Source organism: Leptonychotes weddellii, chromosome 11 (assembly GCF_054177405.1).
Source record: "Leptonychotes weddellii isolate Sample4059 chromosome 11, ASM5417740v2, whole genome shotgun sequence".
NCBI lineage: Eukaryota > Metazoa > Chordata > Mammalia > Carnivora > Phocidae > Leptonychotes > Leptonychotes weddellii.
This window is the reverse complement of record NC_138379.1, coordinates 17,175,144-17,192,486: the sequence shown is the minus strand read 5'-3', so window position 1 is coordinate 17,192,486 and position 17,343 is coordinate 17,175,144. Positions and strand designations below refer to the sequence as shown.

The following is a 17,343-nucleotide window of genomic DNA, read 5'->3' as shown; positions in this document are numbered from 1 at the left end:
GGCTCAGGTCATGATCCTGGAGTCCCTGGATCGAGTCCCGCATCGGGCTCCCTGCTCGGCAGGGAGCCTGCTTCTGCCTCTGACCCTCCCCCCTCTCATGTGCTCTCTCTCTCTCATTCTCTCTGTCTCAAATAAATAAATAAAATCTTTAAAAAAAAAAAAAAGAAATCTACGTGTTTCTCATATATTAGCTAGGTGACATCAGCAAGGTATTTAAACTCTCTTATATATCAATGATTCATTGGTAAAATGAAGATAAAATTAGAACTCACCTCATCACACTTCTGAAATAATAAAATGAGAACATTTAGGCAATATATTTAACACAGTTCTTGAACAGATGTGAGCTATTAGTGCTATTATTTAGTAAATTATTTTTTAGATACCACCTGCTTCAAAAACAAATTTGAAGAAAATAAAAAGGACAAATTTGAAATGAGTGAAAACAGGATAAAAACTCTGAGTCAAGGGTGATGAGGTAGATATTCTAGTTGTCTATCCTATAACCATTTCTCCTGATGTCTTTCTAATGGAATCTAGAATTGGTATGGGGCAATGTGCCTGGCTCTATTTCTCAGACTCCCCTACAGGTAGAAGTGGCTATTTAATTAAATTTTAGTCAGTGGAATAGAAGTGGAGTTTTCTAGATGTAACTTCTGGCAAAGCATTTTGGAAAATGGGAACTGGCTCAACTTAAATACGACTTTTACCTCTCAGCCTTCTCCTGCTCTCTTCCTGGAACATAGGCTGCCCAGTAGGAGCTTTAATATGCATCTACTAACTATGGATTGACCTCAAATATGGAAGCTCTGAACTAAGAATATCAGAGCAGAAAGAGAGTAAGAGCCTGTCTCTCTGATACCAAGGAAGTGTAACATCAGCCTGAACTGCCACCTCCTGATTCCTCTATAAGTGGAGTTTGGCTACTTTCTGTTTAACCACTTCATGAATCTCTGCCTCTCACGGCCGAACAAAAAATTTTAACTGTTAAAGGTGAGATAGTTATCCTAAATAATAAAAAGAATCAAAGCAATCTATCACAGGTACATATAACTAAGCTGATAACTTTCCAACAGCCATGCAAAAGGAACACAATGAAACTATGAAAGATTATAAAGTTCTCATGAATTAATAAAAAAGCAAATCCAAGTCTATATACTGCTAAATTTATTCCAGTCATTAGAATCCAAAAGAACCATTCAATGGGGTTTTATGTAGGGGGAGCACATGATATCTTGATTTGCATATTTTATAGTTTTTGAAGATATAAACTAATCTTCATGTGTTTATTTCTTACAGTGACCTTTGACAAAAAGAAAAATGTTAAATTTTATAGGACTGTGAAAACATCGTTTTCTAAATGTGTGACCTGATTCAGAAGTAGAAATTTAAGAATGTGAAAGAAAGAACAGTTTGAATGAATCTTGCACTCTTCCAAAATTAATCAATGAAGACTTGCTGCACCCTGAGCTAAATATCAATAATTTTACATTAACGCTTTTGCAAAATGTCTGAAACACTAGTATGATTTTAGTAAATACAGGTGACCACATGTGCTCTAATTTGGGAGTGAAATGACAACTGTGGCCATTCAGTTATAAAATTAAAGTGCTTGCTCAGAAAGAGGACTATCCTAGTGGGAAGCCTGAGCGTTTCTGAAGGTAAGACCAAGACATTTATTAACGCAGTTTGGAGTTGACTCAAATGCTTTAACAAATACTTAAATGAAAGTCATAGAGATTAGCACCATAAAGCATGGAGAACACTTTGGCCTATATAATTCTGAGAGCAGAAACTACCATTTGCTAATCTTGATCACCAAACTTAATTTTTATTGGGCTTATGTAGACCAACTTAATTATCTACTATTGTCAGCTCAGAGTAGTATGGGGGAATCAATGCCCAGGTATGGAATACTAAAATAAGAAACAAGGGAATGTCAACTGTGCATTCAAATGATGTTCTGCTAGTTAAGAAAGGGAGATTTTTGCAAGGGAAAGGAGTTCTCTCTTAAATATGGAAAGCAAGGGAATTCAGAATAGAAAAGCTGACAGAGATAGGGCAGCCTTAATTTACATGTCAGCTATAATTTACAAGACTATTTACTTGGTAACTCCATGGCATTCCTTAAACTAGTTACCGTAGCAACTGCCACATGACACATCAGCCTCTAAGACAGAGAACATCTTCTGCGAGAAACAAAAGCACCATCAATATCTCAAAAGAACATTACCATTTTAAGGAATGTTGATGGTATGAAGGAAATGTGTTAGCCCTGATTCACTATGATTTTTTTTTTTTAATTTCTACATTCTACTAGAGTGTCAACAGCGCTTTCAATGTTTTTTTTCTCTCTTATTTATTGCTTTACTGTCTTTTTTTTTTTAATGTTAATCACCTAACTATAAGCTTTCAGTGAAAGCTGCAAGAAAGCCTCCCACAAATCAAACTCCAACCTACCTTCACACAAATCCCTTCAAGGACTCTAGATCTAATACTATTTTTCCCAAATGGTATTTCATAGATCACCAGTATCAACCACTGTGATGCTTTGTTAAAAATGTAAATTCTGGGGCACATGGGTGGCTCAGTTGGTTAAGTTTCTGATTCTTGATTTCAGCTCAGGTCTTGATCTCAGGGTCATGAATTCAAGTCCATGTTTGGCTCCTCGCTGGGCATGGAGCCTACTTAAAAAAAAAGTAAAATTTTTGGTTCCAACCCAGACCATCTGAGTCAGAATATTTGGGGTAAGATGTAGAAATCTGCATTTTTGGTAATTTAAATTAGTGATGTGTTCTTTACACAAGACCTTTATTTTCTTACCTCTGCTTCTTTGCTAAGAAGCTTCCTCACCTTGAACACCCCTCCTTAAATCCAAGTGTATGAACACCACAAGCAACTCATGGCTTAACTGTTACTCTTTCTCAAAAAAAAAAGAAAAAAAGTATTTCTCACCAACAAATTACAAACTCTACTACTTTTTTACTTCTATACTTTTCTAATTCCTACTTTATTTTAAACAGTGTATTTGATTAATATACATATTAAGGACATTCTCTCTCTTTACCCTCCCATTAAATTTCATGTAGCTTTTTATTACAATTTACCTAGAGTATTAAAATACTGAGATTAAGGGCACCTGGGTAGCTCAGTCTGTTAAAAGCCCAATTCTTGATTTGGGCCCAGGTCATGATCTCAGGGTCATGGGACTGAGCCCTAGGTGGGGCTCTGTTCTTCCCTGCTCAGCACAGAGTCTGCTTGTCCCTCTCCCTCCCCTCCTGCTCTTCTCCCCCCACTCTCATGAGTGCACCCTCTCTAAAATAAATTAATAAATAAAATCTTTAAAAAAATACTGAAATTAGGACACCTCTTTCACTGGTTAGGCTCTTCTGAGGGTAGAGACAATGCTTATTCATTAATGTGTCCAAGTGAGACCATTAGTGTCCTAATGAGACCATATAGATATCAACAAATGTTCAATTAATTGACCTATATTTAATAATACTAAAAATAACACATCAAAAACTTACATAGAATTTTTGAGCTCTAGCTCATTCCAATGTCACAAGAATTATGAAGTAGTTATTATTATTAATTATTATTACTTATTTATTATTTACTTAATTTATTTTATTATTTACTTAATTATTATTATTAATACTTCTATTTTTCAGATGAGGAGACACAGCCTTGGACAGGTCAAGCCACCTGCCTTAGATACACAACTAATAAGTTATAGACCAAGATTTAAAAATTGGGCTGCAATAGGAACCCAAATCTTAGCCAGCAGTTTTGCTTAAGAGACCATGAATTAATAATATATAATTTAGAAAGAAATTAAAAATAAAATAAAAAAGAAATAAAAAGACATTACTTAAAATATAGATATGAAAGAATACAGATATGAAGCAGATGTGTCATGCCACAAAGTTTTAGCCTTACATTCAGAACTTTCTCTTCATGTCTCTTTACAATCATCATATAAAGATCCAGGATTGGGTGTAAAAACAAAACAATTAGCACTCAACTATATTTTCTTGCACAAACCAAAACTTTCCCTAAGCCTTTTCCTTACCTATAAAATAGGACACTTGAACTGCATGATCTTAACCTTAAAATTAAGATCCTTTATAGGGATAGAATTCTAGGCTTCAGAATGCCTCTTTCCCACATTACATAGTTTTAGGTCTAGAGAGGCAATGTCTCCCCAGCCTGGTGGACTGTCAGAAAAGTAGTCCCTGCCCATCAAAATCCTCCCGTATTTCCCTATTTTACTAGAGCAACTGCCAAAATACTAATGGTCCACAAAATTCAGCCGTACTTCCCATCTCTCTTCTCTTTTTCATACTTCATTCCAACTAAAGTGGTCTTGCTGCTATGCTTTCAAGCCAGGGCCTTTGAACTCACTATTCATTCTACCGGAGTCTCCCCTCCCATGTAGAAACAGGACTCTCTTTCACACCCCCTTCAAATGTTACCTTCTTACTCAGACTTACCCTGGCCATCCTATTTAAAATTGCAAACCCTTACTCCATTCTGTTAACTCCATTTTTTTCTTATAATTTTTTTAACATAATTAACTTATTTTTTTCTTTTTCATCCCACAACCACATGAGCTCCAAGGTGAAGATCTTTTGTGTGTTTCATACCTCAATATATCCCCAGCACCTAGAGCACTACCTCATACAGAATGAGCCCTCAATATTCATTGATTGAATTAATGAAAAAATATTCATCTATTCTTCTTTTCATCCATTCATCCAAATAACTTTATTAACTGATGGCTGTTAGGCATAATTCTAGTTGCTGAAATCTTCCTAATGAATTTTGAAACCCCAAAACCTCACACAATTCTAACCATTCTGGCCACTAAAAATGTGTCCATATGAAAATGATTAATATTTTAAATTAATAAAGAACAGGTTGTTACTTAAAAAAAAAAATCAAGTGTCAAAACTTAGACTATGAACATTTACCGCAGCCTTAAATGTGTGTCCTTGAAATCAGTCTTGTGTTGGCAAAAACAACAAAGAAAAATGGAAAAATTGAGGGTTTTGTATATCATGAGATTTGCAGGCTATTAGGCTAAATTAGCTCCGGTTGCCTGAAGGATGTCTTAGGTAACTGCAGCTATCCCCAAGTATTACTAAATCTAATTCCTGATGCCATCCTTTGGGGAAAATATAAAGAAATCAGAGAAATGCAGAGAGCTCCTATCACAATGATAAAATGTATGAGTAGTCCAGACTGTGAGAAAGATCAATCAAATTAGAAACATACAGCCCAAAGAACCACAGATCACTGAAGAGAAGTATTAAAAGAGAGCAACAAAGAGAAAGAGGCTATTCTCTAATTATGTAATGGAATACTGTTTTTAAAAAGCATTCTGGTTATATATATATATATATATATATATATATATATATATATATATATATCTGCATTAAACAAGACTGTCTTTTTACTTCTAGGGAAAACCAGCATTAGAAGCCAAAAAGGATTTCTCCAAGTCACTGTTCTCTATATGTGGATTTCTAATAGTTGCTAGTAGGGATCATGAAGGACCCTGCATAGAGATGATCTCATTGCTGAGTAACTGGGAGATTGTATTTCATTCTGTTTTTATTGGAAAGACTCAGTAATTCTCTGGATATGCATGTGTGATTGTTGCAGGGGAGCACTTTCATTAAACTAGGAGGAAAACGTACCAAAAAGTGTCCAAGTCTTTGAAATACTAGAATAAAATATGCGACTTTGTTCTCTTTAGATTGGAAACAGTCCCCAAAATATATGCAATGAGATCTACTCTCTCTGTTCCATAACCATTGGCTGGGAAGCTAAAAGGAGCCACTATGTTGCTGTGGAGAGCCATGGACTAGAAATCAGGAAAACTGTTTTTGCCCAGCTTGTAGAATTACCTTGTTTTTCAAGTTCTGGTAAGCTGTTAAGTTCTGTATTCTAAACTGTTAAATGGGGTTAGTGGTTATCCTAACTACCTTAGTGTTAATGGTATTGAATGATGTCTCTTTAAAAATGACAAAGTACATTAGAGAACCCATTTTTCTCCAAAGTAAAGCATTATTCAAATGCCTAGTTATAGATTCCTGCAGCTACCCAGGAGGAAGAGTTGGTTCTCTGGGATCCATCATATCCTAGGGTTCAAATTTTCCAAGAGCTGTTCCCCCAAATGAGCAGTCCATTCTTTAGAAGCAGTAATACTTTCTAATAAGGGCTGTTCTTAAATGTAATCATACAATATGCTGAATGTGGGAAATGTGGATAAAGAAAGATTGAGTCTAAGGGTGTGGCTGGGTCAAATGAAGGGGGGGGGAATCGGAGGGGGAGACAAACCATGAGAGACTATGGACTCTGAAAAACAAACTGAGGGTTCTAGAGGGGAGGGGGGTGGGGGGGTGGGTTAGCCTGGTGATGGGTATTAAAGAGGGTACGTACTGAATGGAGCACTGGGTATTATACGCAAACAATGAATCATGGAACACTACATCAAAAACTAACGATGTAATGTATGGTGATTAACATAATAATAAAAAAAATTAAAAAAAAAAAAAGTAAATGTATGTGAAAGAGCAGTAGGAAGCCAGACTGGTATAATATAGAGGGATGACCAGCACTAGTCAATGGGAAGCCAGGAATTTAAGGACAAGATATTATCAAAGGGTATGAGGGATAGGACACAAAAGTTGAATAGCTCTGGGTAATGCCAACAAATTTGGCCAACATCTGCTTCATTACTCCAGAAAATGAACATGACAATGGTGATAATGGTTGATTAGACTTTTCAGGAAAGCTTTGTAGGCATCACTTTTCTTTTGGCAGAACTCAGATGGGTTTGAACCCAACTTTGTTCTTCTATCCTTCCTCTCTTCTTTGTGGTCTATGGAAAGGATCTTTCCAAAGGAAGAACTGCCCATTTTCTCAGTTGTGATCAGTGAGGCTACAGGAAGTGAAAGGGAAAGTGAGCCTTTTCACTAATAGTAGGGATTCCTCAAATATTCCAGATTAACACCCCTAGTTGACTTTTGACTTTTATTTTGATTCTGCCTCATCAGTGCCGACCTTTGGCTAATAAGGAAAAGAGTTGTTTAAATGTGCCTCAACTTTATCATTTTCTTTGGCTAAATTTCTCATGAACTTTTTAGTCCTGAGCATAATCATTCCCCCTTTCAAAATCATTCTAAGGAGAAGCCATTCTTTTTTTTTTTTTTTTTAAGATTTTACTTATTTATTTGACACAGAGAGAGAGAGCACAAGCAGGGGGAGCAGCAGGCAGAGGGGAAGGGAGAAGCAGGCTTCCCACCAAGCAGGGGACCTGATGCAGGACTGGATCCCAGGACCCAGGATCATGACCTGAGCCGAAGGCAGATGCTTAAATGACTGAGCCACCCAGGTGCCCGAGGAGAAGCCATTCTGATTTAACTCTCTAAGATGTAGTATTTTGCTTTTTTCAAGTCATCCCACTTAATATTACAACACTTTTAAGTTGATACAGTAATATAATGAAAATAAGGACACCACTTTAATTTTTCAATTTTGATTTTTTTTTCTTAGCCATACCTATAACCTTAGATATTGAATTGTTATCTCCAGGGTACAACCACTTTTCTAGACCAACTCTAAATTTTTCATGCACTTTCTAACATGTTCTAGTTTTATCTATATGTATTTTCCTCTTTCCTTTGCAATTTGTCATAAGAATCACACCCATTTATTCTACAGGCATGCACTGGGTCTGCTGACCTATCTGTGTAGAAAAGTCCACAAGACTGCAAAAAATAGACCACACCTATATAATGCAAAAAATCTGAAGGGTCAGATATTTCATCTGTTAAGGCAGATATCCTGTACACTTGTTTGTCAAGTATAGAGTGACAAAGTTAAATAAGAGAAATTATCAATTATTAAGCATCATATAAATAATATTCTTGAACATATACAAAATGCTAATGCTATCTACCTATGTCTTTATTACTTTATCCTTGACTGTAAAGGTAGAAATTTACTACTGCTGAGGTAGTAACTTACTACCAGTCCTATTTTACAGATGAAGTGTTTAAACCTCTACTATATAGGATGCCAGTTCCAATTATGAGAATAAGCTATAACTAGTAAATCACATGCTATTCTGTAGATCCTAATATGTATTTGTAAAATACTAATGCATTAAATATATTTAATGATATTTTTCATTAAATACACAGCCAACTATCTTGGTTTTTCTTTTTTTAAGTTGAGGTAAAGTTAGTATATACCATTCATCTCAGGTGCACAACATAATTCAATATTTGTATACACTACAAAGTGATCAGCACAATAAGTCTAGTTACCCTTCATTACTATACATTCACCTCTTTCACCCATTTTGCTTACCCCCAACCCACTCTGATGGCCACCAATATGTTCTCTGTATCTATGAGTTTTGTTTTGTTTTGATTTTTAGATTCTACATATAATTGAAATCATGTGGTATTTCTCAATCTGACTCATTTCCTTGGCATAATACCTTCAGGGTCCACCATGTTGTTGCAAATGGCAAGATTTACTTTTTTATAGCTGAATAGTATTCATTGTGTGTATGTGTGTGTATCACATCTTCCTTATCCAGTCATCCATCTATTGACACTAAGGTTGTTTCCATGTTGTGCTATCATAAATAATGCTGCAGTAAACATAGGGTGCATTTATCTTTTCTCAAATTAGCGTTTTAATTTCTTTGAACAAATACTCCAACATGGAAGAGCTGGATCATATGGTGGTTCTATTTTTAACCTTTTTGAGTAATGTTCTTACTGTTTTCCATAGTGGCTGCACCAATTTACATTTCTACCAACAGTGTATGAGGGTTCCCTTTTCCACATCCTGGCCAGCACTGGTTATTTCTTATCCTGTTGAAAATACCCATTTTAACAGGTGTGAGGTGATATCTCACTGTGTTTGATTTACATTTCCCTGATGATTAGTGATGTGAACATTTTTTCATGTGTCTGTTGGTCATCCGTATGTCTTGAGAAAAATGTCTGTTTAGAACCACTGCCAATTTTATAATTGGACTTTTTTTTTTTGCTATTGAGTTGTTTGGGTTCTTTATATATTTTGGATATTAACCACATATTAGATACATAATTTGAAAATATTTTCTCCTAGTCAGTAAGTTGTCTTTTCATTTTATTGATGGTTTCCTTAGCTGTGTGGAAGCTTTTTTTAGTTTGATGTAGTCCCACTTTTTTATTTTTGCTTTTGGAGTCAGACCCAAAAATTCAGCACCAGGACCAATGTAAAGAAGCTTTCCTCCTATATTTTCTTCTAAGAATTTTATGGTTTCAGGTCCTACATTCATGTCTTTCATCCATTTTGAGTTAATTTTTGTTTATGACATAAGATGGTGGTCTAGTTTCATTCTTTTGCATGTGACTGTCCAGTTTACCCACCATTTACTTAAGAGAAAATGGTCTTTTCCCCATTGTATGGTTTTGATTTCTTTGTGGTACTGACCACATATGTGTGGGCTTATTTCTGTGCTTTCTATCCTGTTCCATTGATCTATGTGTCTGTTTTTATGCCAGTACCACACTTACTGATTTCTGTAGCTATATAGTATAGTTTGAAATTAGGAAGCAGGATACCTCCAGTTTTATTCTTCTTTCTCAAGATTATTGTGTCTATTCAGTCTTTTGTAGTTCCAACAAATGTTAGATTTGTTCCAGTTCTGTAAAAAAAAAAAAAAAAAATTCCATTGAAATTTTGATAGGGATTGCATTGTATCTGTAGATTGCTTAGGGTAATATGGACATTTTAACAATATGAATTACTTCAATCCATGAGCACAAATGATCTTTACATTTATTTGTGACTTACTCAATTTCTTTCCTCAATGTCTTATAGTTTTCAGTGTACAGGTCTTCTACCTCCTTGGTTAAATTTATTCCTTTTTGGATTTTGTTATTTTTTATTTTATTCTTTATGATGCTATTGTAAATGGGATTATTTCTCTTTCTGTTATTAGTGTATAGAAATACAACGGATTTCTATGCATTGATTTTGTATCCTGCAACTTTACTGAATTCATTTATTCTAGTACTTTTTTGATGGAGTCTTTAGGGTTTTCTATATATAATATCATGTCATCTGCAAATATTGTCACCTTTACTTCTTCCTTTCCCATTTGGAGGTCTTTTATTTCTTTTCTTGTCTAATTGCTCTGGCTAGAACTTCCAATACTAAGTTGAATAAAAGTGACAAGAATGGGCATCCTTGTCTTGTAGCTGATCTTAGAGGAAAAGTTTTCAACTTTTCACTGTTGAGTGTGAGGCTAGCAATGGGTTTGTCATACATGACTTTATTATATTTAAGTATTTTCCATCTATACCCACTTTGTTGAGAGTTTTTATCGTAAGTAAATGCTGAATTTTATCAATGATTTTCTGAATCTATTGAGATGATATCCTTTTTATCCTTTATTTTGTTAGTGTGGCATTTCATGTTGATTGATTTGTGGATCTTGAACCATCTTTTCTCTTTTTTTTTTTAAGATTTTATTTATTTGACAGAGAGAGACACAGTGAGAGAGGGAATACAAGCAGGGGCAGTGGGAGAGGGAGAAGCAGACTCCCCGCCGAGCAGGGAGCCCAGTGCGGGGCTCAATCCCAGGACCCTGGGATCATGACCTGAGCCGAAGGCAGACACTTAACGACTGAGCCACCCAGGCACCCTGAACCATCTTTTCAATCTTGGAATAAATCCCACTTGAATATGTTGTATGATCCTTTTATTGTATTCTTCAATTTGGTTTGATAATATTTTGTTGAAAATTTTTTCATCTATGTTCATCAGGAATAGTGGCCTATAATTTTCCCTTTTTGTGGTGTCCTTGTTTCATTTTGGTATCAGAGTAATGCTGGCCTCTTAAAATGAATTTGGAATTATTCCCCTCTCTCCAAATTTTTGTAAGAGTTTGAAAAAGATCTTAACTTTTCTTTGACTGTTTGGTAGAATGCACCAGTGAAACCATCTGGTCCTGGACTTTGGTTTGTTGGGAGGCTTTTCCATTACCAATTCAGTGTCCTTAACAGTAATTGTTCTATTCAGATTTTTTTATTTCTTCATGTTTCAGTCTTGGAAGATTGCATGTTTCTAGGAATTTATCCATTTATACTATGTTGTCTAATTTTTTTGGTCTATAAATTGTTCATGGTAGTCTCATGATACTTTGTTTTTTTGTGGTATCAGATCAGTTGTAACTTTTCTTTCATTTCTGATTTTATTTATTTGATCCAATTTCTTTTCCTAAGTAGGTTTAGGTAAAGGTGTGTCAGTTTTATATTTTCAAAAAAACAGCTCTTATAGTTTCATTTATCTTTTCTATTTGTTTTTTTTTCCTTCAATCTCTATTTCATGTTTTTTATGTTCTGATCTTTAATATTTTCTTTCTTCTACTAACTTTAGGCTTTGTTCTTTTTCTATTTCCTCTAGATATAAAGTTAGATTGAGATTTTTCTTGTTTCTTGAGGTAGTCCTGTATTGTTATGAACGTCCCTCTTAGACCTGCATTTGCTACATCCCAAAGATATTGGATTTCCATTTTCGTTTGTCTCAGTGTTTTCTTTTTTTCTTTCTCCCTCCTTTGATTTCTTCATTGACCTATTGGTTGTTCAGTAGCATGTTGTTTGATCTCCACATATTTGTGATTTTTCCAGTTTTCTTCCTATAATTGATTTCCAGTTTCATACCATTGTGGTCAAAGAAGATGCTTGATATTATTTTAATCTTCTTAAATTTACTGAGACTTGTTTTGTGCCATAGCATGTAATCTGTCCTGAAGAGAATGTTCCATGTGCACTTGAGAAAAATGTGCATTTTGCTGCTTTTGGATGGAATGTTCTGTACATATCTATTAAGTCAATGTAGTCTAATGTGTCATTTAGAACTAATGTTCCCTTATTGATTTTTTTTGTCTATGATCTACCTGTTGATGTAAGTCTGGTAATAAAGACCCCTACTACTATAATATTGCTGTCAATTTCTCCCTTTAGGCCTGTTAATATTCGCTTTATATATTTAGGTGCTCCTATGTTGGGTGGATAAATATAAATATTTACAAATGTTATATCCTTTTGTTGGATTGACCCTTTTATCATTATATAATATCTTTTATTACAGTCTTAGTTTTAAAATCTATTTTGTCTGATATAAGTATAGCTATACCAGCTCTTTTCATTTCCAATTACATGGAATAATACCCTTTTCTTTCCATTCACTTTCAGATCTGAAGTGAGTATCTTGCAGGCAGCATATAGATGGGTCTTATTTTTATCCTTTCAGCCACATTATGTCTTTTGATTGGAGCATGTAGTCCATTTACATTGAAAGTAAGTATTTGTAGGTATGTACTTATTGCCATTTTGTTAATTGTTTTTTTTCTTATATACTATATGGATGAGTTTAACAATAAGTTCTTTGTAAAAACAAAATAGATCTGTTCATGTTTTCATAAAATAAAATCATATTCTATCAAAATTATGACCCTATACTAGCCTTAAAAAGTGACGCTTTCAACCGCCAAAGTTTATGTCAAATTCCTTTGATGTTTCACTTTGTGTTTTGTAGATATTTCTGACCCTTCTGTAAAATTACCCCTTAGCTCATGATTCTTTAATATGCAAGCATTTATAATATACATGCACTTACAAATCCACTCACCATAAAAGGAAACAAACATTCCCCTTTACAATTACTTAGTCATTTTACTCCTTTTAATAGTTTCCACATCCATTATATTGTTTAAGCTAAAAGAGAAAGCAGCAGAATAGAAACACATTTCAGTAAAGATTTTCATTTTATGTTGTTCAGTTTAAAGGATAAAATCATAGGTACCATTACCATCTGTGGCAGACACTCCTGCTGCCTACCAGAAAATATTCTCTTCTCTTTTAGAATTAAGTAGCCCAATTTTTAGTTAGGTTCTTTGCTGCCCAGGTAAATGATGGTCCCACTTATTCCTCCTCACAGCTATGTCTGGCCATATGACTAAGTCTCCAGATGCATTGACTTCTGTGAAATTACCTTGAAAGTTAGTGGGGACCTGTCTTTTTTAACCCTTTAGTATATCATGGTGCCTGGAATTGGATGTGATGGCTGGAGTCTGAGCAAGCATATTGGCTCACAAGGATTAGAAGCACAGACTAGATAGAGATGAAGGAGCAGTGAGCTGAAAAGAGACAGGTTCTGAAAGAATTTGGAGCTGCTTTATAAACATTGGAATGCTGACATGTGGGCTCAAAATTTGGTGATTTACATGTATAATGCTTCAGACTCATAACAGCACTGTGAGGTAGGCATTGATATCTGTATTTTACAAAGGAGGGATATAAAGTTTCAGGGATATTAAGTGATTGACAGAAGAACATAACAAAAGGTTTTGAAGCACATTTCCTAGTACAGCTCCAGATTGTTTTTAATTAAGTAATGGCTCCTATAAATTGGCCTATTTACCAAGCTGAAGGGGGCACTATTTAATTAAGCACTCAGTTTATAGTCAGGTGATGAGAAGACAACGGATAATTCCACTAACAAGGCCAAATTGGGTAAATTTAAGAGTTTAGTGGCCTTCATTTAATGTCAGCATTATTTTCAAGAAATTCTTTTTTTATGTTATAAGAAGGAAAAGAGGAAAAAGGAGAAAAAACAACACTTTCAATGTCAAGCAGTTGGTGTCCTTAACTACCTGGAAATTTGTAAACCTGGATATAAACAAATAGACAAAAATATGATACACTTTAATCCAAAGTAATGGAAGTAGAGTCCCATTTTATAGGTTGTAGGGGGCATCTTTCTAAAAGTTTAGCAAGTAATAGCTATGTCAGATGAAGTCAAAGAAAGTGAAGCAAAGATGAGATTGAAGCCAGTTAGGAGGCTGACAGAGTCACTGATCTGAAATGACAGTGAAGATTTTGGATGGTTATGAAGACAAAGGGCAATAATAAAGAATGAAGATAGCAATTTTATCAAGGGCAAGATAATGGCAGTGGAAAGGGTCTTATCCCGTTTGAAATACAAACTTTTTTTCAAGCTTTTATTTAAATTCCAGTTAACATACAGTGTACAATACAGTGATATAGTATACACTTTATATAAAGTATGCTTTATATAGTATACTGTATACAATATAGTGATTCAACATTTCCATACAACACCTGGTGCTCATCTTCCTGCTTTGGATTTGGTTATTTTTCCAGTTGAAATTATTAGGTAATTGCCTTAAATTCTTTATTTTTGCTATCTTAGGTTGAACCAGTTCGTTTTCTTACCATACCAGCTTCCCACCTTTTGATTGAAAATAGAAGATGATGGGATGTCTAAGCTCCATCAATAATACTCAGCATCTGTTAAAGACCTATAACATACCAGGAAATGTGCCTACATTGTCTCCTTTAGTTGTCATGGTCCCTATTAGAATCAAAGTGTGGTTAAAGGAACAGACTTTAGAATCCCACTGTCTGGTTTAAAACCTAGTCTGTGCCACTTACTAGTTCTAAGATCTTATAAAGGTTATTTATCTGTCCTATGCTTCAGTTCCTTAATCTACAAAGAGAGGAGAAAATTATATCCACCCATCTGCATTATTGATAATTAAGTTAGCTAATAAATAAAAAGGATTTAGAATACAGCTTGACTACAGTCCTATATGTATTTGTTGTCACTATTCATGTTCTTTTTTTTTTTATTTTATTTTTTTTAAAGATTTTATTTATTCATTTGAGAGCGAGAATGACAGAGAGAGAGAGAGTATGAGAGGGGGAGGGTCAGAGGGAGAAGCAGACTCCCTGCCGAGCAGGGAGCCCGATGCGGGACTCGATCCCGGGACTCCAGGATCATGACCTGAGCCGAAGGCAGTCGCTTAACCAACTGAGCCACCCAGGCGCCCACTATTCATGTTCTTGTTGTGATTCTCATCCCCACTGTGCTGAGAAGAAAACTGATGCTCAGAGACTATACCCAATTAATAAGTGGCAGAGGTAGTATTAAAGCCTAGGGCTGCTAACTCTAAAGTCAGTCATCACTCCAAGATACCCTATCATGTCTCCTTCTAATAGAGTGATCATATTCAATGTGCAGAGGCAACTTTTCGGAATGTTCATTCCCCAGAACTCATGCCTGAAAATACCCTTCATTGCCAACGTGGACATTTGCCCACCCCGCAGGGTGAAAGGAAGCACCCTCTCATTAGAGCCTTCCTTACAATGGGAGTACAACTGGCTTCCAGCAGGCTAACTACATTATTAAGGGCTATATGATGTTGATCTGAATAATTAGTGGCTTCATGACAACCACAAAATGAATACAATTAGTTTTTCATCTTTGGAAAGAAAGCTCTTGGGTTGAAAGGACTACAGACCCCTGTTTTTTCCTTGCTTCAATCTCTTCCTTCCTCCCCCAAAAAAATCCCTCCTAAGCTGTCCACAGCCCTCTCAAGTCCAAGTCAAAACAGTGTTTTCAAAAGATACCACCAAGGTAGTTTCAAACTTAGAGTCAATTAAGGCAAATTTTAATAAACTTCTTGCCTTTCTTTCTGCTTTTCAATGTCTACTTAAGAACAAATACAAAGTCAACTTCAATGCTCTTTAAATTTCAAGCCCAATAAAAAGACATTAAAATTCCAATAAGCAATAATGTCCTTTGACTGAATTTTAGTACTAAAAAAGTAAGTGGTTCTAAGACTGCTGTGGCTGTTAGTACTTAAATGACCGAATTATCTTAATTGTCTCAGAAGTGGTACTAAAGTTTGAGAAAGAGTGTGCATATGTGAGAAGGAGGGAAAAGTGCCATCATTATACTCACTTTTTAGAAGGGAACATTTGTTTGCATTCCAGTCAAAAGCAAGCCACTTCCTAGTAAATCAAAACCCAAAGAGGTATGAGTGGTGAAATTATATGACATGTGCTACCCTTGGCTGAATTGTAGTAAATTTAACTCCATTGTGCAGAAAGCTGCTGTGCAGAATTATGAGTCCATTTGATTCCAATTTAATCAACTTGAAGTTCCAAGCTGGCCCATTTTGAGGCTGAGGGACATTGCATCACAATGCGTGACACATATTTATCTGTTTGGCAGAAAGCCCTTTGGATTCTTGTTGCTCAACTCAGTGTCAAAAGATGTCTGGGAGCCCTGAGAAGGTGGCAGCTAGGATGCACTTCATTCGAGTTGGATGTATGGCACCGAGAAGAACCATTTACCCAAAGGGAATGGGAAATGAGTTAGTGGCAGAAATAATAGTGTCTAGCCAGGGAAAGAGAGAAGCCACCACTGTGGGTGGGTAGAGAAGAGCTCAGCAACTCTGGGATGGGACAGAGCCCGAACAATCTGAGCCTCAGAGCACTGCTGGACCAGGAGGACAGTTGTGAAGCCACTGCACTTTTGACTCAATGGGGGCTGAACGGGTCATGAGGTAGATGGTTAGTAGTATTGTGCTCTGACATAAGATCCTGGGAGAAGGAGCAAGATGGCAGAGGAGTAGGAGACCTATATTTCATCTGGCCCCAGGAATTCAGCTTGATAGGTATCAAACCATTCTGAACACCTACGAACTCAACAAGAGATCAAAGAAAAGAGTAACAACAATGCTCTGAACAGAAAAGCAACCACTTTCTGGAAGGTCTCTTCTCATTTGTTTAGTGCATATTTTTCTGGGGTCGTTGTTACCCTGTTAGCATTTTGTTCTCTCATTCATATATTCTCCTCTGGACAAAATGACAAGATGGAAAAACTCACCTCAAAATAAAGAACAAAAGGCAGTACCAACTGCCAGGGACATAATCAATATGGACATTAGTAAGATGTTGAACTAGAGTTCAGAATGACGATTATAAAGATACTAGCTGGGCTTGAAAAAAGCATGAAAGATACTACAGAAACCCTTTCTGGAGAAATAAGAGAATATCTAAACAAGTCAAAATCAAAAAGGCTATTAATGAGGTGCAATCAAAAATGGAGGCTCTAACTGCTAGGATAAATGAGGCAGAAGAGAGAATTAGTGATGTAGAAGACCAAATGATGGAGAATAAAGAAGCTTAGAAAAAGAGAGATAAACAACTACTGGATCACAAGGGCAGAATTCGAAAAATAAATGATACCAAAAGACGAAACAATATTAGAATAATTGGGATCCCAGAAGAAGAAGAAAGAGAGAGAGGGGAAGAAGGTATATTGGAGCAAATTATAGCAGAGAACTTCCCTCATTTGGGTAAGGAAACAGGCATCAAAATCCAGGAGACACAGAGAACTCCTCTCAAAATCAATAAAAATAGGTCAACACCCCGACATCTAATAGTA

The 17,343-nt window shown here is 35.6% G+C and overlaps 1 protein-coding gene across 3 annotated transcripts in view; it reads right to left on the bottom strand.

The window, feature by feature from the left end:
• Positions 1–17,343, bottom strand: part of LRRC4C (leucine rich repeat containing 4C) — a 1,062,461-nt gene that overhangs the window by 888,204 nt on the left and 156,914 nt on the right. For 2 of the 3 annotated variants that reach the window (XM_081798293.1, XM_081798297.1), the window contains exon 2: positions 9,642–9,724. The exons of the other annotated variant lie outside the window; for it this stretch is intronic. The gene's annotated coding sequence lies outside the window, so the exon portion shown is untranslated. The remainder of the gene's footprint in view (positions 1–9,641; positions 9,725–17,343) is intronic. 3 annotated transcript variants of the gene reach the window in all.